Here is a 27,968-nt window from a genome sequence, read left to right as displayed (position 1 = left end):
TTTATTTACGACAAGCCTTGTCATCAACAATTTAGCATTGGCTTCACCGAGTAGAAGCAGAACTTTTCTTGACCATTTGTTAAGGCATTCTGCAGAGTGATTGCAGCTGGAGGACAGAAAGCTCTTTAGAGAAGAGTTTTCTGTGTTTTCCATTTGATTTGTCCTCTGGTTGCATGGAATAAAAATCACATGGAAAATATGAAGCTGAAGCAATTGTACTGCAGGCTATTTATTTCTTAGCAATATAGATTACTTAAAAAAAAATAAGAAAAAGAAAAGAGGGGAAAAATGCAAAATAAGAAAATCCATTTGGAAATGTATTGGAAAAGCCTAAATTAAGAGATTGTAGGGTGCAATTTGACATAACAGGAGGCAAGGTGCTGGCCTGGCTGTCTCAAAAGATGTGTGCTCTCTAGCTAACTGGGGCTAGTAGGCATGGTTGGCCAGGTCACTGTTATTTCTTCTACACTTCTCCTTGCCTTCCCCACACTGTCTGTTTGAGTGGTAAGCTCTTGACAACAGATTTTTGTCAGTCTGTTCCTTACTTTGCATGACCTGATACTGTAGTGAGCATAATGAACTGCAGCCTCAGCAGGTGCGTGCCCCCCCAGCTCTCCTCACTGCTGCGAAGCTGTATTTGCAGCAGCTTGGAGGGTACCCTTGTGCAGGAGAACTTGGAGTCACAGTAAATGTGGCCTGTGTTTTTCCACAGAAATGGTATCTATTTGGTGTATTTCCACTGAGCTTTCTGCTTCATATCTGGAATGAAAGTGAAATAGCAAGTGATGAAAATAGGGATAAAAATGATGAGGAGGATTTATGCATATAATAATCATCTCCAGTTATTAAGGCTTTGCCGTACCCTCTTTCAGAGATATTTATATGAGTCAGTGAGATCTGATGACTTGCTCAAGGTCACAGAGCAAGTTTGTGGCAGAGACAGAAATAGAAATTGCATCTTGAATGTCAGTACAGTATCATATTCACAGGCTTTCATTTGTACAACCTTGAAAACACTGTTGTGCTGGATGATGCAACAAGGCCACAGGCTATGAAGAAAGATGGAAGCACCCAAAAATAAGTTAGCAATGCATACTGGGTTTTAAAAAATCTGCTTTTCCATCTTTCTTCAGCTTTAGATTGGCATAACTTTGTTAACTTGAGTAAAACTAAGGTTACACAGAATTACAGAAACAGTAGTGAACTGTTTCTGGGATTCTTCATGTCTTGGTAAAGAAACTGGCAAACATTCTCCCCAGGCAACCTTGATATAATCATCCTCACTAACTGGTGACAGGTAGGATGTGTGTAGAGCTGAGCCTACTTCACTTCTAAGAGCAGGGAAGTAAAGTTTGTCCTGTGAGCATGCTGCTGTGGTACCAGTGTTTGGAGCTGCCCTATTACTGTGTGAAAACTCTCCTTGCTTTTGGCCCTGTCACAGTGACATAAACTCTACTTCCCTGAGCAAGAAAGCTACATCTGACTTAGTGCTGACTAGTGTACAAGCCCAGTTCAAAATGTTAGTCCAAGAGCTACTCTGGGGCAGCAGAAATAATGTAAGTATTTCCAGGATCTTTGCAGGAGAAACAGAAGCCAAATAATCTACTGCAGCCATGCTCAGCTTCAAGAGGCATGTGGAAATGGAGAAGTAGCTCATGCCAGTTTGTTGAAAGGAAAGTTACAGGTAGCATGAATACTACACTGGAGGCAGAGAATAAATGTTTCCCCCTTACTGAGAAATAGTTCAGAAAGGACAGAAAAAGATGTGTGAGTGCTTAATAGCAGCATTAGTGGTTGCTGTTGAAAGCAAGAAGGAGTCCTTTTAAAACCTAAAGCTTTATCTAAATAAGGAAAATACAAAAGGTTTATAAAATCTGTCAGGTTAAATAAGGTGTAATACTGTAAAAAGAGTTGGAGGACCACTTGTAAACAGGCATCAGAACTAGTAAAAGATAAATGTTCAAAAACATCAGCATTGGGGAGTATGCCAGAATAATCTGTAGAGCTGGTAAATTCATTCTTTGCATCTGTTGCTCATTGGGAAGAACTGGTAGTTCCCAAGATGGAATTCTTTCTGATGAATTCTTCTTTAAGAAATGTCTTTCAAATTTAGTAATTTGTAGGGGAATTTATATATCCAATAGAAAAAGTTGCTAAGCAGTTTGTTAATTAACCCCAGCTTTTTGCAGGAATTTAAGAATGAGATAGCAAGACTAACCACGATGTGATGATGCATAAATGTAGTTGTACCTGAGGACTGAAAGATGGCAAATTTGATCTGACTTTCTTAAAAGGTGGAAGAGGAAACCACAGGCTGATGAGCTTGAGATATGTAAAAGGAAAAATTGTTAGTCATAACAATTTTTCTTCTGTTAACAGAAGAGTTATGTTCTGTTAACGTAACAATTCTTTTCTTCTTTCTGTTAGTGTATTGGAAGAAAAATTAAAAAATGGTGGCTACAGGGATGAACTTCTTGCAAGGTCAGGAATTAGCCTGGCTTTTGGAAAGAAAAGTCGGATGTCAAAATGTTGGAGCCTTTCTAATGAGTTAGCAGATGTATCTGTTCTGGGACCTGTGGTGGTGTGCATATGCATAAACGATCTGTTAAGAGCTGGAATTCCTGATGTCATTCATTACTGCACGGAATAACTTTGAGTTATTAATGGTGACTGAAGATTTTTTTTAAGAACGTAATGAAACTGAGTGACTGTGCAGTAAAATACAAATGAAAAGTGGTGTAGGTAATGTGATGTATATGGGGAAGGAGTGAATCTGAGAGAGTGATGGGTGGACTGTGAGCTGGTTCTTGAGTAAGCTCCTGGGCTGTGATATAAATGCCATCTCAGTGCTCAGGAGTGGCCCTATAGGTATGTCAGATATTAGAATTATTAGGGCAATAATGGAGAGCAAATTTGGCATGGCATTACATTCTTTATGTGCTAGTTTTAAAGCAGAACTCCTGTCTCCTGAATACCAGTGTGCAGGTAGGAGCCTATGGCTCCCCAGTCTGCCCTGTTTATTCTAAAACTGAGTGAGGGGAGAGAAGCAGTGGGGCTGATTCAAAGCTTGAAAAGGGCTTTATGAAATAAATTAATAGGTAGAGATAGATCTCTCTAATTGCAAGAGCTGGGGAGCATTAAGCTGGCAGGAGACTGGTTGAGGGTAAGTGTTGCTTTTTGTATGACCCAGTCTTCCATTCCTTCCAGGTTACCTCGTTTTGGCCACAGTCATAGGCAGCACACAGTGGCCTGTGTGGATATTTGTATCTCCTGCTGTAGTTGTCTTGTGTGGCTTGATGTCATTTGGGAAACTTAACCAAGTACTAATGGAGCTGTTAACTGCAGGGCTGGCCTCCCATCCATATGTCGGCTCGTTGTCGTTAGTGCTAATTCAGGGTCAGAAATCAAGCAGATGAGAGTCGACAGCTGCTTATCCTGCCCAAGCTGCTTGTGTTCAGTTTCTAGGAGTAAATTTATTTTGTCATTACTTCAGAGCCACTGCTTGTGCGGGGAGCAGTGGGAAGGTCTGCGAGCATTTCCACAGCCACGTGTGAATGGCTGCACCCCCAGCCCAGACAGGCAGAAATCCAGGCTGTCTGCAGTCTTGCTGGGGAACAGTGATATAGCGGCAGGAAATTGTAGCCCTGAGCAATGAAATGGGAATGTTGTGTTTTGGTTTCAGCAGTATATTGAAAATCAAAATGTTGTACGTAATTCTAAAAGACTACAGAAGCCAAAAGATAAAAGCAAGAGCATCCCGTGTGTTTTTACAACATTCAAACAACTACAACTAAAGCTGGGCCACTGCCAGCCTTTATCAAAAGGCTATGTTGGGTATTTTTTTGCATTCCAAGCAAAAAAAAAGGACAAAATGACAAAGAACATACCAAACCTTTATATACAACTAGAGGAGATGAAAAATCTCCAAAACTATTGAATTTTTTCTTTGAAGAGTCTTTTCATGTTCCATTCAGAGATGAAAGCTGAGAGTTGGTGCAGGTACAGACCTAATGGGTTAAGTGACTAGTGAGAACATGTGTCAGCACATGAAAGGTGCTAGGAATGGTGTGTTTATCTGAAGGAAATGCTGTTCTTTGTAAAGAGTGATTCGATGGAAAATGTTTTGGGGAATTGGTGAGTTTTATTTGTCCTGAAAAACCTGAGAGGTTTTGCATTCCTGAGTGCCTGGCTGTCACTGTTGATCTATATCCGGGTAACTTAGTTTTTAGGATTCAGAGGTGTGCAATTGAGCTGTGATTTTTGATACCCTTCAGTACCTTGCTGGTGTTCCCTTCACCAAAAGATGTGCAGGTAAGATAGGTTGTGTGGCCTCTGGTTAGGACACAAGACTGATCTTAACGCACTTTTCAAAGTTGGACCTAAGAACTGTAATCATATGTGATTCAAATTTTCACAGGTGTAGTCCCAGTACCAAGTAGTTGCATGTGCTGCAGTGCTGTTCAAGAAGCCTGTTGGATCTGTTCAGGCTTTATGGTGTCACTAGTATACACGGAGTAGGTCAGTATTGGCTGAACACTTGTGAGCAGAGAAACTAAGAAAGGTTCAACTTTATTTTTTATTCACCTTAAAGCTCAATAATCAATAATTCTCCTTTATGTAAAAAGAAGATCAGTGTTTTATAATGATGGTTTTGATGCACTTTTGATGCACAAGAGTTGGACTTGATGATCCTTAAGGGTCCCTTCCAACTCAGGATATTCTATGATTCGATGATTCACTTTGCTGCTGCAAATGTAGAAACGTAGATGAAGAAAACAGGTCCCTACCAAGGATTGTTACTTGTCTCACTGGAGAGAAGATCTGAGCTTGGGTCTGTGTCTTTCTATTCTGTTACTTGCCACCTATTTGAGATGAGGCTACAAGAAATATTTAAAATATAATAATCTATCTACCAGGAACAATTGCATGTCTTTTCTAAGGTCCTGATGGTTAAAAATGGACTTCTTTCCCTTGTGGTGTGTTGATTTTTTTTGTTTGTTTGTTTTTTTATGAATTTGCACCACATATAATTTCAAAATCTTTAATAGCCTTGAAAATGCTTATTCATATCACGACACAATATACTGCTTAAATAAGCAGTTATTTCATAACAGTGATTTCCAAGAGCAGTAGACAAAGGTGGACTCAATTTTGTTATACGCCAATTTCATTAGGTAGCTGAATTTGCAAGCAGGAGACAAACATGGAAATACAGATATTACAAAATAAATCAGTGCAAATTTTAATTTTCTAATTGCTTATATTCTGGAGAAGTTCAGTGTTTGTCTCCCTAGATAATGCAGGAGCTCTCTGGGAGTTATGTGAACAAGGGTGAGCAAGTACAATATTCATACACCTTGAAATATTTGAAAGTACAGTTCAGTTGGTCATAAACCATATTATTTTAGTTAAATGTTTGCATATTTTATGCATAAAATTTCATGGATCACATAGTTGTTATTATAAGGTAAATTTTTGGCACTGTGTCCAAACTACCATTTTATATGGGAGATTGTGGGTAAAATAAGCGTCAGTGATGTTTATTGAATGTGCAGAAACTGGCATTCAGTGGAATCAAGAAATTGCCCTTCGCCTCCCACTGCCTCAGAAAAAAAAAAATCATTTTTTTGGACCAAGCTTTCTGAGGAAAAAATATATAACCAGTTTTTGTTGACCGCAAGTGAAGATGAAAATAAGAGACCATAGAAATGTTGATTATTAAACCTAGAAAGATCAGATTCAGATACGGTAATGTGTGAATTGAATGATAAAATGCTGGCAAAGAGCATACATGGCATGAATCATCCTGGTAAAATGGAGAAAACCATTTAACCACATGAAAAAAATTATACTCTCACATAAAAAGTTACTAGTTTGTTTTACTTTATCTGGCACTTTATTATTCCTGAAGTTTTAAATAACTCTGGCCTCTTAGCTCCCATGATGAGTGCTCTAATTATGAACATTAAGAATGTCTTCTGATTGTTTTGAGTTAGCTAATAACTTGATATGCTAAATAAATCAAGCAGTTCCCAACCCAAATGAAGTGTCTGTCTTTAGAAATACTGTAGGCTCCCTGTCTGCTGTGTAAAATGGGTCTGAACAGCTGGAACAAATGTTATTGTCACTAAATTATAAATTACAACTATCAAGAATAAAACATTTAGTTCCAGCACTCAAGAAATAGATTTTTAAGAAGTCTTCTCATTTATCAGTTTAGCCATTGATTATGTGTTTAAGGTCATTGAATCAGAGCAGTGATGAGTGGAATTCTTGATTTCTCAAATACCCAGCTAAATGTACCCATAGTTTCACATCTAAAAACTTGGTAATCCTTAAAAATGCCCCAAAGCATTTAAGGAGCTAATGCTGTATGTAACCAAGTATGTACTGCCTTTCTGATTACTAGTAATGTTTCCTGAGCAGGAGAGGAGGATCTGTGAGCCTCCATGAGCCCCTTACTTGTCTGGTTTCCAGCCTGTCAAGTGCTAAAACAGTGCCATCTGAGCTTCCCAAAGGTGGTGACTGCCTTGATGGCTTAGGGAGTGCTGGGAGGTCGGGGCTGGGGTCAGGCTGAGCTGTCTTGCATTAAACACCTAACTGACAATCTCCTTTTCTTCAGTGCAAGAAGCAGGAGGAGGAAGGTTCCTGTATAATCCAAAATAGATATGATTTACCATTGCAAAGCCTGCTGCTGTTCCTCAGGCTTGTCTTGAGATGTATCCTGAAATAACCATGAAGATTTGATCCAGTATGTTTTTCAGTGTTGGTCTCTGCATGGTGTTTTTACAATTTTACTTTCTGTGTACATGGATGGCTTCAGTCTCCACGAGAACAGAGGGGGCTACCAGTTGCAGTCTTCTCGAGTTTTGTGCCTGTTTTCACAAATCTGTACTAAGTAAGGACATTTTGACCAGAAGGTTAAGGAATATCTGCAGTGCGCTTATGATACTGCTGTGCTTACACACTGTTTCTGTGTTCAAGATTTCTGTTTGTGAAACTACTGATTCAACACATTTCAGGTGCCATTTCAATGGAAATAACTAAGATGTGCTAAGATCTCCTTTTGACATGATACACAGTTGGGAGGAACTATAAAGGAGGATAAATGTTTTCTTGTGCTGCAGAAATACGTGAAAACTGTTTTTCCTGAAGATATACTGAGGGGTTACATGTATTGTCTTTGATGCCTTTTATGGTGCTTCCTGCAAAGATTTAAGAAATGTTGGTGTTTAGTGAATGTCTGTTGGAAAGCATTCTGTCTTTCTCTGTCCAGCTATCAGACCTCTTAAAACTTGTAGGAACCGAGTTATCTTTGAGATTTCTGTGACTGCATTCAAGTAAGTCTTGAAAAATTGTGTGTAGTCTCAAGAGGGAGAGGGGCACAGTCTTTACATGTTTCCTTAAACAACAACAACAAAAAAAACAGATAGAAATATCTTACCATTAGTGTGAAGTCTGTTATTGTTCTCTTTCTGAATGTTCTTCCCTAGCCTGTTAATTCTCAATAACTGCACAATTTGTATTAACAAGACAAACAGTACCACTGCAGAAGAGACAGGATTATGAGATATAAATGTGTTTGAGAACACCATTCCTACTAAAATGTGTTTTAGATTCCATTTTATTTTAGAATGGAATTTGGGAGACATCTCAACTAACTTATCCACCTTTAAATATTAGTAAAACCAACTTTTTTTTAAAAAAAAAAAAAAAGAATTAAAGTCAGTAATTGCAGCTAGAGATAGTAGTAGAAATTGGCACTTTTTGGCTGAACATTAGAAGAAAGGCAGAAATACTTATTTATCAGGTGTAACTTGATAGCTCAGCAATTTTTTAAACAATGTAATCCTCTTTCTGCCTGAGGAATATCTCTTAGCTACTCAGTTCTCTTCAAAGGTACTCAGTAAACACCTCTGTGTGCTGCTGAAAACTCTGAATTCAGTACTGTAGTGGGGAACCCAGAAGTTGTGATGTGGTGTTTTTTCTTCCTCTAGTGACAGAGCACCCAAATAATCTCTGCGTGGACTGGTTTCACTTGCAAATTCACTTTGAGAAAATGTTTCTGGAGTAAACTAGGTTATTCCATTGCAGAAAACAAGAGAGGTATGTTGACCAAATGGGCAAAGTGAAAACAACGGAGTTTTTTCTGCTTTTGGTCAGCTTTGTGCGCTGTTTTTGTTCTTCCTGGTAAGCATTGTTCTCAGGCTCTGGGTTAGGCTAACTACCTGCCTCTGCGCTGTAGGGACAGTTTCCAAAGCTAGGAGAACACTGGTGGGTCCCTTCCAGCTTGAGGGATCGTCTCCTGCCCAAGCTCTCTCCCTAGCAGCATGACTCTGGAACCATCCCAATTCCATCTCCGTCCTGGCTCCATCAGCCAGGCCCATTTCTGTCCCGGAGACCCAGCTCCATCTCCCCATCCAGTTCCAGGCTTGGTCTCGCCTCCATCTCTTCTCCTGGCTCCGTCGCTCTTCCTCCTCAGCAAGTCCCAGCTCCTTCGCCGTGTCTCAGCTCCATCCCCTCATCTCGGCAGGAGCTGAGTGCCACCCCTCGCCTGCCTTTGGGTGCGAGCGTTCCCCCACTGAGCACCTCCTTGAGGTCCTCTCCGTGAAGGCCGCCCGCAAGTGCACAGCCCGACCCTGTCTGGCGGCGGGACACCAGGATGGAGCATCTGTCCCCAGGCCGGGATCAGGGCTGTGGCCGGCTGTAGGGGCTGTGGCGCTGGGGCAGCACCCTGCCACGGCCGGCTCTCCTGTGCGGTGGTGAGGGTGAGGAGCTGGGAGCTGCAAGGGGAGGCAGGAAGGTCAGCGGATCTGCCCACCCTGCCTGGCCTGCAGAGGGCACGGAGGGCTCTGCCGCCCCGAGCCTGAGCACGCCGTGCCCCTTACCAGTGCCCGGGCCAGCGCAGCCAGCGCACTCCCACTGCTGCGTGGTGTCCCCAGGGCGGGAGCATCGGCGGTGGGTCCCGCTGGCGGCACAGGAGAAGCAGAGCAAGTGCCCGAAGCGCCTGTCCCTGTGGAAGAGAGACTCCCCGTGTGAGCAGGACGCCGCTCCGGGCGCATGGTGTCCCTGCGGGCTGGCAGAGGGAGGGAAGGGCCTCCTACCTGGATGCAGCCCCGGTGGAACCAGGCGTGCTTGCAGGAGGGGCACACCATGGTGGTGTAGGAGAGGCTGTCCTCCACCACCTCCATGCAGATGATGCACGTGGTGTGCCCCTCCTGCAGCGTCTCCACGGTCTGCTGCGGGCGGTGCTCCCAGCAGAAGGAGCTGGGTGAGGACGGAAGAGTTGAGTGAGGCCAGGGAGCGCCAGAGGCCCTGCACAGCTCTGGCCAGAGCCTGGAGAGGACAGCAGCTCCCCAGGGGCATACGAGCCCCCCCTGTCAGCCCTCTCCTCCCCAAAGGAGCCCCCCAGCCAACATTTCCCCACATGTCCTGGCTGGGGCTCTGCCCTTCCCTGCTGGGCCCCAGGGCACTCGTGCTACACTGGGGACTCTGCCTGCAGGGCGGAGGCAGAGGGGGCTGCAGCCCAAGCTAGGGCAGCTCGTACCTGTACTCCCCAAAGAACTGTTTCCTGCTGAAGCTCTAGTTTCCTGCTGAAGCTCTATCCCTACCAGCGTGACTCTGTCCCTCCGTCCCAATTCCATCTCTTCTCCTGGCTCCGTCGCTCTTCCTCCTCAGCAAGTCCCAGCTCCTTCGCCGTGTCTCAGCTCCATCCCCTCATCTCGGCAGGAGCTGAGTGCCACCCCTCGCCTGCCTTTGGGTGCAAGAGTTCCCCCACTGCTCACCTCTTGGAGGTCCTCTCCGTGAAGGCCGCCCGCAAGTGCACAGCCCGACCCTGTCTGGCGGCGGGACACCACGATGGATCTTCTGTCCCCAGGCCGGGATCAGGGCTGTGGCCGGCTGTAGGGGCTGTGGCGCTGGGGCAGCACCCTGCCACGGCCGGCTCTCCTGTGCGGTGGTGAGGGTGAGGAGCTGGGAGCTGCAAGGGGAGGCAGGAAGGTCAGCGGATCTGCCCACCCTGCCTGGCCTGCAGAGGGCACGGAGGGCTCTGCCGCCCCGAGCCTGAGCACGCCGTGCCCCTTACGAGTGCCCGGGCCAGCGCAGCCAGCGCACTCCCACTGCTGCGTGGTGTCCCCAAGGCCGGAGCATCGGCGGTGGGTCCCGCTGGCGGCACAGGAGGAGCAGAGCAGCAGCTGCCAGGGCCTGGGGAAGAAGTTGTGCTGGTGAGCACGCAGAGCCCAGCAGGCAGTGGCGCCACAAAGGCCCCCAAGGCTCCAGAAGCATTGCTCGTGGCGCCCCAGCAGAGGGGAAGGTGCCTGGGCAGAGCCCCAGCAGCCACTGCACGGCTTGGTGGAGATCTGGCTCACAGCCCCCAGCAGCCGGGGAGCTGCTGCTGTGGATGCTCACCCTTCCTCTTCCCACTGCTCCCGGCCTCCCCTGTACAGGCACTGCCTGGCATCGCAGCGGCCATGCAGCTGTGGCAGTGCCAGCTCCTCCTCCTCGTCCTGCTCGCAAGCCGGCTTTCTTCAAGAGAAAGTAGGAAAGGTCACGAGCTCATGGGGCACTCAGCAAGTGTCAGTGCTGATGCTGGGACAGGGCTCAGGGGCATCCCTGGCAGCAGGCCAGCATCGTCCTGTCCCCCAGGCAGCCCCTTTTGTTGGGGACAGTCTGCCTGGAGGGATTAGGGCCTGGGGCTGTGCCCTCTCCTGCCTTGAGTGGGTGGGAAGGAAGAAAGGAACGCACATGTGCGGCACGCGGATTCCCATCTGCTCCATCTCAGGGACAAAGCGCTCCTGGTCCCGGCAGTGAGGACACGCAAAGTGCCTGAGGCACGCCCGAAGCGCCTGTCCCTGTGGAAGAGAGACTCCCCGTGTGAGCAGGACGCCGCTCCGGGCGCATGGTGTCCCTGCGGGCTGGCAGAGGGAGGGAAGGGCCTCCTACCTGGATGCAGCCCCGGTGGAACCAGGCGTGCTTGCAGGAGGGGCACACCATGGTGGTGTAGGAGAGGCTGTCCTCCACCACCTCCATGCAGATGATGCACGTGGTGTGCCCCTCCTGCAGCGTCTCCACGGTCTGCTGCGGGCGGTGCTCCCAGCAGAAGGAGCTGGGTGAGGACGGAAGAGTTGAGTGAGGCCAGGGAGCGCCAGAGGCCCTGCACAGCTCTGGCCAGAGCCTGGAGAGGACAGCAGCTCCCCAGGGGCATACGAGCCCCCCCTGTCAGCCCTCTCCTCCCCAAAGGAGCCCCCCAGGCACCATTTCCCTGCTGGGCCCCGGGGCACGCGTGCCACACCGGGGACTCTGCCTGCAGGGCGCAGGCTGAGGGGGCTGCAGCCCAAGCTAGGGCAGCTCGTACCTGTACTCCCCAAAGAACTGCGAGATGCAGCCCCGCTGGGAGCTGCAGGGCAGGTGGAACCGGCGCGAGCACCGCTTCTGCCGGCAGGCGAGGGTGGCCCCCTTCTTGCGGCAGATGCAGCAGCGCTGCAAAGAGCACAGCAGCCCCGTCAGTGACGTGGCCGGGGCCACTGGGACTTGCCCGGAGCTTGTCCAGAGCCTCGAGGATTTCTTTGCCAGGGCTTGGGCTCAGCTGCCACAAGTCTCGTCTGCTCCAAAAAAGCCCTCACCTTGCGAGCTGCCCGAGCCGCTACCCGCCTGATATCCGCGGAGAGGAATCCGAAGATTCCTTCCCCTTCAGCGCCTCGCTGGTACAGGCCCTGGGCTGGATACTGGAAGACAAAAAAGCCCCGCAGCTGCTCAGGGCAAGGAGATAGGGACCATGGTGGGGAGGCTGTGCTGGGAGCGCAGCAGGAGGAGGTGACAGCCAGCGAGCAGCGCGCTGGGGATGACACAGTCCTGTGGGCTCCAGGTGCCAGTCAAGGGGTTGGGGAAAGGCGCGGGCAGCCGCGGGGAGCTCACCAGGCAGTTCACGTGGGCGCAGACCCCGTCCACCTGCTGCATCGGCCCGCAGCCATCCAAGCTGGTGTCCGAGCGGTGGCACAGCACGCACTCTGGGGGAGGCAGGGCGGCAGCCATGGATGAGAGCATCCCCCCACTGAGCACCTGGCAGGTGTCCCCGAGGGACGCCCGCAAGGGCAAGGGCAAGGGCAAGGGCAAGGGCAAGGGCAAGGGCAAGGGCAAGGGCAAGGGCAAGGGCAAGGGCAAGGGCAAGGGCCTGGTCGGGGGCTCCTGGCAGGGCGTCCCCGGGTGTCCACAGCCCAAGCGGCTCTGCACAGCCCCAGGGGGTGCTCAGGGCCCTCCACCTCCAGGGAGCTGCTGGGGCATCTGCTCTCACCGTCCTCCTGTGCCTCAGGGGCCTTCTCCTCCTCTACGGCAGCCATGCTGCGCAGCAACTCCTCGCCTCGCCTGGCCTCGCCTCGCTGCCAGGAGCTGCTGCCTCCACGCCTGGCGCTCACTAGAGACGCAAAGTCCCTCCCAGACTCGCCTGTGTCACTGGTGTCAATGTTGTCCCTCAGCGTCGCTAGGAGACCATGGAATGGTGGATGATGCGGCAGGGCCCAGGAGCTCCCCCAGCCTCACAGACACCCCCTGGGCTTCCAAGCCCACGGTGCAGCCTCTTCATCCCCGTGAATGGCCGTGGTGGCTTGGCCTAGGCTGGCGGCCAGGCGCCCACCCAGCTGCTGTCTCGTTCCCTCCTCAGCGTGACAGGGAGAGAAAAGACGAGGGAGAAACCCTCGTGGGTTGTGACGAGGGCACAGGGAGATGGCTCGCGGGCTGCTGGAGAAGCAGAGAAGTGAGAAACAAAGAAACAAAATGAAACAACAACAACAACACCACCACCTTTCCCCCAGCCATCCTCTTCCACCTCTTCCCCCCGAGTGGCGTAGGAGAACGGGGGAATGGTGGCTGCGGTCAGTCTCTAGCACTTCGTCTCTGCCGCTCCTTCTCGCTCACTCTTGTCCCCTGCTCCAACGTGGGGTCCCTCCCACAGCTGCCGTCCTTCCCAAACTGATCCGGCGTGGGCTTCCCACAGGCAGCAGCTCCTCGAGAACTGTTCCAGTATGGGTCCGTCCCACAGGGTCCATCCCTCAGGAGCACACTGCTCCAGCCTGGGTCCCCCCCGGGCAGCAGCTCCCCCTACATCCCCTGCTCTTGCATGGGCTCCTCTCCACGGGCTACAGGTCTGGCCCCGAATCTGCTCCGGCAGGGGTCTTCCACAGGCCACAGCCTCTGTCACTGCAGGGCCACCTGCTCCAGCGTGGGCTCCTCCACGGGCTGCAGCGTGGACCCCTGCTCCACTGTGGTACTCCATGGGCTGCAGGGGGACAGCCTGCTGCACCAGGGGCCTCTCCACAGGCTGCAGGGGAACTTCTGCTCTGGTTTCTGGAGCACCTCTCCTCCTCCTTCTTCACTGACCTTGGCACCTGCAAGGCTGTTTCTCACTCCTCTCTCCCTCTCTCTCTCTCTCTCAGCTGCTGTTCCCCAGCATTTTTTTCTTCCCTTTCTCAAATCTGCTCTCACAGATGCACAACCAACATCGCTTGCTGGCCTGGCTCTGGCCAGTGGTGGGACCCTTACCTAACATGTTGCAGCTTCTGGATTCTTCTCACAGAAGCCACCCCTATGGCCCCCAGTACCAAAACCTTGGCATGTAAACCCGCTACAACCACAAAGGCTTTAACTTGGGGATGTAAATTATGTTTCAAATTTAGAATTAGATTTTCAAATTTAATATAGTTTGCCAAGTAAAGGCTAGGTCTGATCCCCATTTCTTTAAAGGCATTTCTTTATTCTGGATTTACTTTTAATATTAGCTTTTGGATCCTGCCCTGGCCAGTCAGCATCACTGCTAGGTGCTGTTAGGGAAGATGCAACGTACACACTAGTCTGACATTATCTCGAAGGACTTAATATGAAATATTTAGTGGCTGAAAAACTACATAGCCTGGGAATACTAATTTCTAATTTCATATTGTGCAAATTCACAATTTTAAGTTTACATTTTGACTACTCTTCACTTGACTGTAGATCGGTAGGTAACTATGTGCTTGTATCATTGCCTTGCTTTAAGCTCCCTCCCCTATGTGGTCTCATAGGGTTCAGAAACCAGAAGACAAAAAGAGTACTTTTTAACACCAGCTTTGATTTTTTGTTTTTTTGTTGGTTGGTTGGTTGGCTTTTTTTTGGGGAAATGTTTTCTTTGGATTTTTGGGGGGTTCTTGTGTTTTGCATGTTGTTATTGAGTGATTTGAAGCCTGAGTTGTGATTATTGAAAACTTGAAATTAGCAGAAGTACTAAGTTCTACCATCTATGCTTTTATTCACCAAATATACAAATGTCAATATAGATACTTTATTTGCTACTTAATTGGTAAAATGTGAAAAGGCGCTTTTTAGATTTCAAGGTACTGTAGTCCTCTATATGCTGCTTAGTCTTTGTTTTTCCAGTGAAGAAATATTTTTCCATGGTAATGGCAAACGTAAATGTACTTTTGGATTGAAGTGTGGGTGTACCAGGAAATAGCTCTCCCTTTGTAGACAACAGAAAGTATATGACAAGGACTTGAGCTCTGGTTTTGGAAGTAACTTGTAGATGATCCCAAATGAAATGACGTAATTAGTCTGCTTAAATATCTTGACTTGTTTCTTGCTCTGTTTCACCTTTCTGCAAAATCTGAAAGTTTCACTTTTTAAGAGTTTACATGTAAACAAGAAATTTCTTACATCCCTTCATTTCAGAACCATGAAGGGTAAGATGAGGATACCAACAGCTGTGTGTGGAAACACTTGAGTACCGGTGTCATTGGATTTGTGCTTACGCTCCCCTCCCTGTCCACTAAGAAACTGCTCTGTAAATATGCGTTTGTAGAAGGCATGTGAATCCTGAAATAATTTTTAGCCCTTTTTTATGACCGTTAACGATTGCATAATAGAGTTCAGTGAGGGTGGCTTGGTCACTAATAGCTACATATGTGAAGCATAAACATGTCAATCCTTTAAGCTTTAATGACATTTCTTTTCTTGTGGTATGCTTCCCTGAACCATGATGAGCATTGCTACAGAGCTCATGCCTGACTTAGGGAGAAACTATTCTATTTCTATAAAAGAGAAGTTTTCTTTTTTGCTACTATTACATTTTAATATATTAACAATTTCACATTTTTCTTCATATTTTCTTTTGAAGTCAATTATTTTAAATTAGCTTATGAAATGTTTTGAAGAATAAATGATTTCCTTTTTACTTTGAACTAAAGGAAAAGTAATTAAGTAGTGCTGAACTGAACAAACACCCATTACTTCGAGGTACTGCAGAATTATATCCCTATAATTTTTTATAGGTCAGTCAAGCTGCAAATTACCCAGGAAACCCCTCAGGTAGACCTTCTGCTAATGATCTGACATGGCTGCCTGCTTTTAAACCAAGAACTATCAGTTGAAGACCTGTGCTGTAGTGAAGAAGGAATGCTTTTAAACTTTTATTTTTTTATTATTATTTTTTCATATGAGAAGAACTGTATGTTTCATAGCTCTTCTGAATGTAGTTCCACCCTGAATGCAGATTGTGTTAAATGTTGAAAATGTTAACTTATAAAAATGTTAAAATAACCAAATACATCTAGTTTGCTGAAACAGCAGATTATGCTTACCATACGTGTAATAGTAGATAGCTGTCTGCCTGTGAAATTTGAGTGAGCTGTCTTCCAGATTCAAATTGTTTGGACGTGGTCAAAGAGAAATACAGTCAACAATAGAGTGTGGCCCTTTACACTGTTAACTCATGTTTTCCTTCCATCTGTCTGTCCATCCTCACAGTCTGTTAACTGGCAAACATAAAGCGTATTTTATAGCTAGATTATCAGCTGGGAGCACTGTGCATACAACTTGAATTTGTTTATTTTGTTTATTTTCTCTCTGAAAGGGATATTACCAGCTGTTGTGTCCTCACTGTCTTCACATCCATTAATTGTTCGTTTCCTCTTCTACAGACACATCCTTGCAAGGCATCAATTTTGCTGGCAGATGTATAATGTGGAAAATATTCCTCTTTCATTTTAGTACCAGAAATGATCACTTCGTAAGTTCTTTAAAATCTTTTTGGTAGTAACACTATGTTGTAACTGTGATATCTATAGGTAAAGTATGCCTAAGTGATTTAAATGGAGAAAAAACACCAGCTGAAAAAACGGAAGACTTTTCCTGCTATCTGTTCTAGTGTCATGAAAAAGGAACTACTGGAATGTTAATTGGCATAGTAATTTAACCTCACAAGCATGAACCTCAGTGTTTCAACTTCTGCAGTGTCCTAAATCTGTGTATTAGAAAGCCTGAGAAAGGTTTAGTCAGTCCATATTACTTAAAAATGTTTGCAAATGGGACAGTGTTGTTGTAAATTGAGACTCAGTTGTTTACCCTGTCATTCAGAAATGCATTAGGTCTAGTGTCACGAAGCTTGCAGTATGAGGTGCTATCTAAAGTAGCACACAGGATGCATGTCCCAGTATCAAGTCTGTGACTTGCAGTTACTATCAATGTACAATCCATGACTAGCTTTGTTAGCTTGTTAATGAGCAGATCTGGTCATTATTAGCAGAAAACTTGCTGCTCATGTGCTTAACACAAATTTGAAGTTTTTGTTTGTTTGTTTTTGTTTGTTTGCTTTTTGTTTTGTTTTGTTTTGTTTTTTCTTATAGGAATAGTATTGACTGTTAACTCCATTTATTTGCACTGGTGGTTCCTGTTACATTTTTTTATTTTCTTCATGTTTATAGATGCCTATGCTAAGACTTTAGAAACTTGTATGACAAACTCTGCCAAGACAAATAAGATATTTTTACAGTTTGCATGCGTGATAGATTCTTTTTTGGAACAGCTTAATATATTGGTGGGATTTAAAGATGTGCTGAATCTAATCTTCCAGGAGCTGAGGAAGTATTCATTAGAATGCATTGTCTCTTGCCGAGTTTGACCTTCACTACCCTGATGGAGTTCAATGCAATTTTGCAGCTGTCTTCATTCTGCTTTTCCTCCTTCGGTGATAATAAAAGTGAAGCAGTTTGCATGTCCAGCCTTAGTCCTCTGCAGTCTTGATGCTTTCCTGCTATCCAGACTCTTGCTGCAGTCACTGTCCCTGTGCCTTCAAATCTCTTTGTCTTGGCTTCTAGTTTTGACAAGCAAGTAATGAAGTAGTTTTGCCTTCTGTATTGCCCTCACACTTAGGATCTTGTACTGCATATTGGTTTGTATAGCAATTCTATCCTGATTTTCAGAACTTGACAGTTACTGCAGTCTGTGCTTTCTGCAGAAGTAAATGTTCCCTTTTAATAATTTTTATTATTAGCAACTCTGATCCCATGGAGGAATACTGAAGGTTAGCACTGGAACAGCAGTAGTTTTTAAACTAACAATAAAGTACAATGCTGACAGTGGCCTTATCAACACCCAGTCACTGATGTTAGGGCTAGGAAATGAGGGAGAGGGATCTACTTTTATCTTTCCAGCTCTTAAAGTTAGCAGAACGACATGATGCCTGAAGTCTGTGCTGGTTATTGCATTGCAATAGTTGGAAACGTAACTTAGAAACATGCTTGCCACAATAATACAAGAGAATGGATATTTTTTAATTATCATATCCCATGCAGAAGAAGTCCACTTTATTTACATGTAACTACATGTACAGTGCTATGCACTATGACTGAAAAGTTTCACTGGATTCCAAGAGAATTAATATTGGTAGAAAACAATGCAATTTTTTTTTTTCCAGAACGATCACATGTAAACACCCTCCTACCCCTGAACTTCTTCATAGCTCTTGTGTTTTTTCTAGTATTAGTTCAAACTGAGAATTCATTGTGCAATGTCACAGATGTTGGTTTGGTTGTGACTGGAGGAAGTGATTGTTGGTACCATTTATCCTGTGTACAGGTAAGGCTTCCAAAGCCTGAATGATGATGTTTCACTTAATTTACTCAGCTTTCCTGATCATCTTTTTATGTCTGAGATTGTGTCTAGGCTCAACACATCTTTCTGAGACATGCAAGGCAACTGACGATGTTGACATTGGTCCATTGGGTGGATGCTGGTTCTTTACTCTTCTGTTTGTGAACCTGTTGCTCATAACTGATTGATATCTGTTCGTGAACCTTTAGAAGTGTTGCTCATAACTGATTGATAGATGAGGCTCTAAAACAGCTATAATTAAGATAGTGTTCATGCTGCCATAATTCCAGGGTAAAGCAATTTTATTTACCAGGAGTACTTAATAGTTACAGCAATCCAAGCTACATTTCGATTAGTCACGGGAGGACCTGACAGAACATGGATGTTAACATTAAGCATTCAATATGTTAATTTGTAAACCTGTCATATTTGCCGTGGTGGTGGTAAATGATGTTAAATAGCTTTTTCAATAGATTAATTAGTGTTAACCTTTTGGGTTGATGTATCTGCCACAATTTTTGCAATATGTTTTGATTTATTTATTTTTTAAGCAAATCAAGTGTTAGGATTTATATTGGGCTCATCAGAAAGATCTGGGATTTTATTAAATACAAATTAGAAAAATTCTCAAATTGCTTTGTGTTAAATATGGTGCCTAAAGTTTCTCAGCCACTATGTCAGATTTCATCAGGAGATATTTTTGTCCTCAAACATATTCTGATCCTTTAACTATTAAAGGAAAACTAGAGTTATGAGAGGCAGTGACAATTTTGAATTGTTTCTAAAATTTCTACCAACATACAAAAGTGAAATTCTTTTCTGTGCCACTGTTGCTTTATCCTCCTCCATCAAAGAGGATATTTTACATGTTTAGCAGGGAGCTCAGAATCACCTGTATAAATTAAGAGGTGAAGAAGAACTTAGTTAATGATTGTGTAAGCAGAGAATTTAGCTGAGGATTGAATTTCAATATAGACCTTCTTTTTTGGTTGCTTTAATGACATACCTTCCATGCCAATGTATGGTTCTTGAGATAAGATTTCTACAGAGAAATCTTAGCTTACAGTTTCTTGTCCAAAGAGCTGCTACAGCCCTGTTGACTAAACAGCAGGGTTAATTTCAGCTGGCATTGACTATTACACTTCTGTGAAAATCTGTTATCATGCATGCTCAGGCAGCAAGGTTGAGAAACACACAAGAAAAGATGCTAGAATACCTCAGTGCATCAAAGTGAGGTGAACTCTGTAATTTGGTTAGGTTTGCTAGCAGTATATTAATTCTGTTAGCATAATTAACAGTAGCAATGGGCACGTGACTGTGAAGGCATAGTATGGGCTTGTCCTAAATGTACACAGGATGGGCAGAGGTAGCTTCAGTTCCTAGCTGTGGAGTTTGTACTGCTGTGTTTGACAGGTATCTTCGTTAACCTGTACTGCTACATTTGACAGGTAACTTTGTTATCTAGGTTAGTGCTGTAATGAGATGCCTGCTGCACTGTGCCCCTTCCTGTGTTCTGCTGGGTGGATGGAAGTGAAGTGTGCACTTCAAAACAAGGTATTGTTTTATCTTACCTCTAGCAAAAGGTGCTAGACATGCATATGTTACAAACCACTTGATTGTGTTGATGAGGCTATTTACTAATTAAAAATAGTTTATTTGTACATACTGCTTGTGGAAACCTAGCAGCAAAATCTTTCCTGTGCCTTTCAATAAATGGAAAATCTCTTGTCTTCAGTGAGCACAAGAAGAAGTACTTCTCACTTTTCAATTTGGTGGCAATGGGCTTATATTTTACAGGGGTAAAGCAAGTGTTAGAAAGTCTAATCTCAGATTGTGAATTTACAGTTTGTGACTTGAGCTGTGACCAACCAAGTACTGATGGAATAGCATGTTCCTTTCTTCAGGAGACACCATTACAGTGTTTCCTAGTGCTAAGGTGAAGCAGGTTGCAGTTTGTGTGCTAGCCTGTGAGTATAGAGAACTTAGAGTTCATGTTGAGAACTCTAAGTAGTGCAGCAGCAAAGCAGATATTTCCAGCCTCAAGTGAACATGCACAATAACAGTTCCCTGGTTCAATGCAATGCTTCAGGAAAACAGACATCAGGAATAGAGGGGATAGCCCATATAATTTGTTTCCTAGGAATTGCAGAACGGTTCTCTCACATTTTTGAGTCTAGGTTCAGAACTCATGAGGAATGGTGATTATATAGAATCATAGAATATCCCGAGTTGGAAAGGACCCACAAGGATCATCGAGTCCAACTCCTGGCACCACACAGGTCTACCCAAAAATTCAGACCATGTGACTAAGTGCACAGTCCAAACACTTCTTAAGCTCTGGCAGACTTGGTGCCATGACTGCGTCTCTGGGGAGGCTGTTCCACTGTGCGACCACCCTCTCAGTGAAAAACCTCTTCCTGATATTCAGCCTGAACCTCTCCTGCCTTAGTCTGACACCATTTCCTCAGGTCTTATCACTGGTCACTAAAGAGAACAGATCTTAAATTTAATTCTTAAAAGAGAAAAACATGATTGTATGTGCTGGTTAAGTTCACATCCCCATACTGCACAGACTTCTTCCAAAATGCTAAGGTCCTAAACTGAAGTATTATTCCACTCAATATGCTTCCATTGAGCAGTTTTAGTGCAGTTGGTTCATGCTTTTTTATTATCATTTTAACCTAGGATTTTTTTCAGCTGTTGCTTTAATAATGATTAAAACCAAATTCTGTTACAGTTGCAGTTAACACATTGCAGATATGGCAGCCAATTGCATTAATACAAGTAATGTTTTATAATTATATAAAACCCTCATATGGTTATATTCACATGACAATGCCCATACTAAAGGAAGGAGATGTGTATTTGGCATGTCTTTTTGTTGGAGGCATTGCTCTAAACTTCTGTGTGTGTTTATAATTATATACTCTATTTTGTACAAGTATATAACATGTATGCTAATTTACAGTGGTGGGAGTAACATAAGATTACTGGATTAGGAAGGATAGTTTAATTAGATTGCATTTCATAACTATAGTAGGTCTAGCCTGAATTCTACTTGTTGTGCTTGAAAGCCTGGCCATGAGCCCATCTTAAAAGGTAGTTCTTAATTTCCCAAAGGCTCTACAGAAAGAGGTTTGCTCAAAGAGATGGGATACAGACCAAAAGCAACTGTTGTTTTAACTGTACATTTACTGCACACGGTGTGTAGAGTTTTAACTCCTGACTTGGACTCTCCGAGGAGCGATCGAGGTGTTCAGAGCATGAAGAGCTGTTTTTGCAGATTTGGTTTTTCATTCGTGAAGATTTTATTTCATTCCCTTAGACTGATCATCTAGTTTCTTTGGGAAGTTTAGCTGTGAGTGTGTATACTCAGGTCTGAGTATGCACGCATGCATAATGGTACCAAACAGTATCTTTTTTTCAAAGCTAATTTACTCAGAATGGGAAGAATTTTCCAAATTGTCATTATAAAGAAGGGTGTATGATATGTGAAGAATACAAAAGCTCAGAGAAGGGAAAGTGTCTTTAGCGTACAGAAAGTGTTAAAAGTAGGGTTCAGTTTGTTTTTTTTCATTATCCCATTGGAAACATTTGAATAATATTGAAAGGAGCTGAAGTCTAGAGGGCTGCTGTAGATGGTAAGACACTTGTCTGTGATATATCCATAACTTCCTACCTTGTCTTTATAATCCATGTCTGTAATACACATATAGCTCACAGTATGGCCAGGAATTCAAGTTTATCTCTGATAAGTTTGTAGGAGATATGCTGCTCTGTTTCTATCATTTTCTTAGCTAAAACCACAATTCAGATGCGCAAAATGTAAAGTGTTAGCTGTTTTTGTTTCAACTTGCCATTTCTCAGTAATATAGAATACTAGATAAATGTCCTTGTTTGATTCAAAATGCAAGAAATAAGTCTTCCCTTAAGTGGTTGAACTGGGAAGCTACTGAAATGAAGTTAATCCTTTGGAACAAATGCATGGTATTACCAGTGAAAGATTCCTGTTCATTTCCTATGTCTCTTGATTGTCTACAAAATAGTGGATTTTAGGCTTCTCAGCCTAGCTCGAAGTCGGTTCATGAGCAAGAATCCAAGCAAGACTTCTGTTGTCATCTGCTCGGTGTTGTTCTGCTGCTCTCTTCAGGTATGTGTTTCAAAGATTTGCCTTGCTAAGGTACATTTATACACATAACACCTCTTAAAATGAAAGCATATGCAAGATATAAATGCAACATGGATACAGGATAATGTGTCTGGAAGAATGAAGTGGGTCAAGAAAACACAGTGGGATTATCAAGAGCAGCATCAGGCATGATAACTGTTAGGAGCAGAGATGTTTATTTTGAGACAAATTTCTAAGTGTCTGCATCAGGGGAGCAAGTGACACAAGCCATGCCATAGATGACTTAGTAGAGATGTGCTGTCCCTTGGGGTTTACATTGTTCTGTGTTCTGAGTTTTCAGTGTATGACTGTTGGGCCCCCAGAGAAAAGCTGAAGGAAGGACATGCCAGAAACAGCACAATTCTTTCTCTGTTCTCTAACTAGTTGTTTTTCTTATAATGCATTGAGGCTCTCTCCTTTGGGGATAAAACAAAATAAAAAAAACCTGTCCCTTGATCAAACCTAATTTTTCACTGTTTTTTCACTGTTTGTGATCCAGTGGCCTCATCAGTCACTGGGGTCTGCTCTCAAGAGATCCATGACTTGCTGCTGATTGCCATTTCCCTGTAGCAGGCAAAGCAGGTCTCAGCTCTAAAGCTGACTACCTGGGGGAGATAGTTGGTGGTTTTACAGAGAACCTTCATTGTTAGTTTGGGCTATCTACTTTCAAATATGTATGCAGCATCTGGTAGGAACCCCTTAAAGCAGAAGTTTGTTCAGCTGAATATGAAGCTCTAGTACTTGAAGCTCTGCTGATAGGGATAGCATGTCCATTATTCCTGTGGACTCCAAGCAAGGCATCTGTACATACAGTACGTCTTTTTCTTTGCAGTGGGGAGAGTTGTTACAAAAACTGATACAGTTTACAGTTTAATCAGTGTTCTGTTTTGATGTGTGTAAGCAATTAATCACAGTGCAGTGCATTAAGCATTGAATTTAGGGGAGCTAGTGTTTCAAGTATCTGAACTCTTAGCTGTGGTACAGCTCACCTTACAGAGTTGTTTTGCCATTAACACACTACTCTGTGATACTTGCTCGGCTTTCCAAATATAAGGAAACTGAGTAACAGTTCTGCTGTTGGATCGAGGCTGTGTCTGAGAAGCCAGAGTTGGGTGGCTCTTAAAATAGTCTGACTCTGATCAGAAAGCTATTGTTCATCTTTTCAGTATCTGTGTTTGTTACATGAAGGTAGCTTTTGCAGTACAAGTTGTTCATAATCTATTTGGATTTACTATTCTGAAGTGTCCATATGGGAGAAACAGCCAAAGCAGATAAGCCTAAAAGTAATTGTAAATCAGGTGTTGTAAATTGTAAAATCAAGTGTTTCAGATGAGCCTAAAGAGAAGATGGCTTGCTTGTCAGATCAGTGGGCTTTGTGTCAATTGACTAAATCTGTATTTAAAAGCAATGATTAGCATACACCATTATCTTCAGGTTCCAAGAACTGACAGGTAGACAATTTGATGCATTTTGAATCTTTCCAAATTTAGCTTGAAGATGTGAATTCATTTGAAAAATTTGTAAGTAAATTTGCAATGTGTAGTAAATAAACTTGGATTTCAGGTAGTCACAATTTACTCACCATTGTTTGATTATATCATTTCCATAATATGGTTTACTTGATTGGATTACTTCCTTGCTATTATAGCATTAATTTTACAGTTCTCTATACTCCAATGACTCCAGACATGTTCTGTTTTAAGCAGTGCTTTTCTGTCAGTATTCAGTTACATCCAAGATTAGATTCCCATCCTCTCAAGCATTTGTACACACATGAAGATAATAGTGTGAGCTCTTTAGTACTAGGAATTTTAAAGTTGGTGAGAATAAAGGGCAAAGATGCTAAATTATTGTCCTGAAGTCAGGTGTCAGTGGGCAAAAATGATTTCCAGTCCTGAGGGCTCCCTGTCCTCCCATTATCCCTGGATGTCTGTGCTTTTAGCACGCACAGTTTTGTAACAAAAAACTTTTTGTAGTCAAAGCAAAGTTCATTTCTGCCTTAATAAAGCAAATTCTTTGGGAGTAGAATGACCTGAAAACTATTAGAAGGCACTTCTAGTCTGTGAAGTGAGCTGACAGTCCAGTTATATTTTCTAGAAAAAGTAGATTGTATTTAGATTTCTTACTGTCAAATTCAGCTAGAATGAAGAAGGCATAGGAAGGGTTGGGCTTTTCATACTACTTTGTTGCCTCAGATTGGAGGAGGGTGGGTATCAGCATGACTACAAGACTGCCATTGACCAAGGTGTGCTTTTTTCTCTCATGAGGGGAAGTCTTCAACTTGGTGCTTTTGAAAAACTCTACAATTTTACCTTATATCCCTAGGTCTTCCTATTTAGGGGAAAAAAATTGCATCTATTAAATTTGCTAAATATAATTTCTGTATACATTTGAAGTTTGATAGAGGAGGGCTGTATGAAATTTTAATTGCTAACAGTTATAGGCATGATTAGAAAGGTCTGCATTTATTTGCCTTTTTTTTTTTTTTTTTTTTTGGTGTTTAAGACCTGTATACAGTGGCAGAAAAATCAACAGGATTCTTAGCAAAATGCTTATTGATGTTTCAGTCTTCCAGACAGATGAAACTTGAACATGCTTCAACTATTCACTAATTGAAATGTGTTGCTAGCATCTTTCTCCCTCTATTAGTGTATTTCTCTGCAATGTTAGTAACTCAGCCCTGATATAGCTTTGTTAACAAATGCATACAGTCTTTGAAAAGTCAAATTTTCATGCTTCTTTTCTCAACTTGTACAGTGAAACTGTGCCACTCGTTTACTGGTGCTGCAAAGTTGTATCTATTGAAGTGCTTACTAAACTGCAGTTAAAATTGAAATGCTGAAAGTGAACATTGCTGTTTTGTGTGTCTGTCAATGTTTCCCTATGTTTCAATCCTTTTTTGGCAAATTCTAGACCCAGTGAGATGTAAATGCAGAAATAAGAGTGTGCTTTTAAACTGTAGAAATTTGATCATGTATTGTGCTTATGTGAGTTTCTTTAAAGATGGGTGGCGGTAGTTTGCCCATGTTTTTCAAGGGGAAATATTTTCAGTATTCTTCATATGGCATACTTTCAACTCCATTATACAAATCCATATTTTGTTATAAGGAACTGGAGGGGTTTTTTTGGTTGATTATTTTTCAGTTGTGTCTCTGAGGAAATTTTTCAGGCAAGTCTGCAATATAGAAAGCAGGAGATACACAAACTCTTCTTGACATTATAAAGAAGATGGGAAAATACATAAACACTTTTTTTTTGTTGTTCTTTTTTTAGGGAGTATTGTGATCTGTGGGCTAGTATAGAGGAATCCTTAGTAAGCCATGTATACGCTTATTAATAATAAGCAATGCCAGAAAGGTGCTTCTTTGAAATGTGATACTATTTCCTTAATTTAAGACAGCAATAAACCAACTTTAAATGGCACAGTAGAGGAAGACTAGACTGTTTTGTTTTGTTTTGTTTTTTAAGATATCTTATTGAATTATGTTAGTGTTTGTTTTATTAAGAGGAGTGGGATACTGCAGAAGTTCCTTTTCTGGGATTTTGTTTAGCTGCCTTTGTACTTCAGCTACACTCTCTGTACTGTGTGGAGATGTATGTCCTTTTTGGATACATGGGCTTCTGGAGCTGGTGTGCCTTGGTTTTGCAGTGACAGTCCAAGTTGTACATCTCACTGTGCTACTTAGCATCTGCCACCTTCATCTGGCCACCGTCACCAAAGAGCAGTGTTGCTGCTGCCTGCACTGCCTCTTCCTTCTAAAACAGGCATGGGATTTGGACAGTACAAAAGTGCTTTTAGGGTGTAGTGCTGCAAGACACAATGACATTTGCAAGACTGTCACCTGGAGCTACCATGCTCCTCTGGTACCTCTGACTCCAGTGGCAAATTGATCAGTAAGGTTATAAAAAAGCTGTCTGTCCCATCATATCCTTGACAAGCAGCACACGAGTGGCAGATGACAGAAAATTACTCATTCTTCTGGAGGCTTAAAGATGTCACTTCAAGTCCACCTGCTTAGACCTGTATCCAGGTGCCAGTTGGTAGGGGCAGCCTGGCTCCTGCCAGGAAAACAGGATCGAGTGACGATGTTTGGAGTTGCAAACTGGCCTCAAACATGCAATTTCACGTGAAGTTTTTGCCAGTGAACCGACTTTTAATTCTTGATGGAGGTGCTACTGAAAAGCAGGAAGAGGAGCAACTAAGCACTTGGGGAAGTACCTTTCCTCCCTCCAGACACTGGCACCACCCGGCTGGTTGGAGCTGGCCACGGCCCAGTGCCATTCTGACACCTCCTCACAGCCGTCCACTCCCCACTGGCTGTGTGTACCACAGGAGGTTTTCGAGACCTGAGCACCTCGTTTTTCTCTATAAGTGGCTATGGGGCCTACTTGAACTGAATAGAGGCCTTTTAGAAAAGTTAATTTAATGTATTTCAAGGTTTCACGGAGCAGGGCACTTCTGTCTTGGTTCTGGGACCCAGCCTGAGGAGGAATGTGGGGCTGGGCCTGTTGGGGGAGGAACGTGGCAGGGAGGCTGCCTGTGGCAGGCCTCATTCCGTAGGCTGAATTTGCCACACGTTCTGGTTGTTCAGGTGCTGAATGTTGTAGCAGTAGCTCACTGTTGAAATGATAGTGTCAGTGAAATTATATGTGGTAATTTATCAAATTAAAAACAACTGCCTCATGCACCCAGTAATGCAACTTATGTGTAAAAGAGTATTATGGTTGTTAGCCGTGGGCATGCCTGACTGAACGCCATTTCATGCCATTATGCTTGTATTTCCTTGAGCATTTGTAGATTTTAATCTACAAATAGATTGTAGAGTTTGTAGGTTGTAATGAGCTTGAGGTGATAGCATTTCATATGGCTGGGGAAGTCACTAATGACGTCACTTGGAGCATGTATCTTTTTTTCTTCCTTGTAGGAGGCAGATGGAATAGGATCCTGCTCTTCTAGGATTTGGTTTGATCTTGAGGCAAATGCCTTAATATCTCTCTATATATACTTTTTATTCTGCCAACATTGATGTAAGTTGAGCAATGGCAGAGTTTTGCAGTGAACCCAGTTTGAGTCTGTGCCTAGCAGATGAACAAGGAGCGGGGCAGCTGGAACATCTGTGTAAGCTGGGTGTGCCAGTGCTAACCAAAAATCACCAGAGCTCGAAAGGCATACAGGCCAAGCAGTGTCACTGCGGATTGGAAACCAGAGTATGGTAAAAACAGGTGTGTTTCAATAAACCTAGAGATGTTTTTCCCACTGGGAGCTGGGAAGAAGGTGAGATTTTGGGTTGTGGCTAGTTTCTGAAATACGGGTAATTGTGGATGAAGTTGGCATCGGAATGTTTTTCTCTTATATGAGTTTGGAAAAGACAGGAAAAGTGAATGCTCAGCAAAGGATCAGATCCACTTTTTGTTTGTTTGTTTTTGAGGTGGGTTGGTTTCTTGCTGTTGTTTGGTTTGTTTTTGTTTTGTTTCCTCCCTAAGTCATAGCCTTTCTTGCTGGAAAGCCTGTTTGTTTTGTTTTAAATGAAAACGGGAGTTGGAAGTTGGAGAAGGAAGACAACAGCGGGAATTGAAAGCAAATTGGTAAATTCAGCTTGCTGTTGTGACATGTGTTTATGGCGTGAATTGGACCTGCAGAGCCTAATTGGCACATTCCTAGTAGATAGAGCTGTTTGCACAATGGGAGGAATGTCACGTTAAAGTTAGCTCACTGTGTATATAGTCTATCAAAAAAACAGGAGCAGGGGGCTATCATCAGTGTGTTTTTAATGAATCTCATAGGGGTCGGTCTATTGCAGGGAGATGAAAAGCAGAAGCCAAGGGCTGTTGTGGTTTTAAGGCTTCTCAGGAATCACCAAATCAAACTTTGATTCAACAGGAAGAAAAATAAGAATTACAAATCACC

The 27,968-nt window shown here is 43.5% G+C and overlaps 1 protein-coding gene across 15 annotated transcripts in view; it reads left to right on the top strand.

Annotated features, from left to right (window-relative positions):
• The window catches only part of OTOS (otospiralin), a 455,029-nt gene that overhangs the window by 211,406 nt on the left and 215,655 nt on the right, over positions 1 to 27,968 (top strand). Inside the window, exon 6 of one of the 15 annotated variants that reach the window (XR_014696054.1) lies at positions 19,358 to 19,446. The exons of the other annotated variants lie outside the window; for them this stretch is intronic. The gene's annotated coding sequence lies outside the window, so the exon portion shown is untranslated. The remainder of the gene's footprint in view (positions 1 to 19,357; positions 19,447 to 27,968) is intronic. 15 annotated transcript variants of the gene reach the window in all.

This window comes from Aythya ferina, assembly GCF_964211825.1.
Source record: "Aythya ferina genome assembly, chromosome: 9".
In the NCBI taxonomy this organism is placed as follows: Eukaryota; Metazoa; Chordata; class Aves; order Anseriformes; family Anatidae; genus Aythya; species Aythya ferina.
This window is presented reverse-complemented; position numbering and strand designations above follow the sequence as displayed.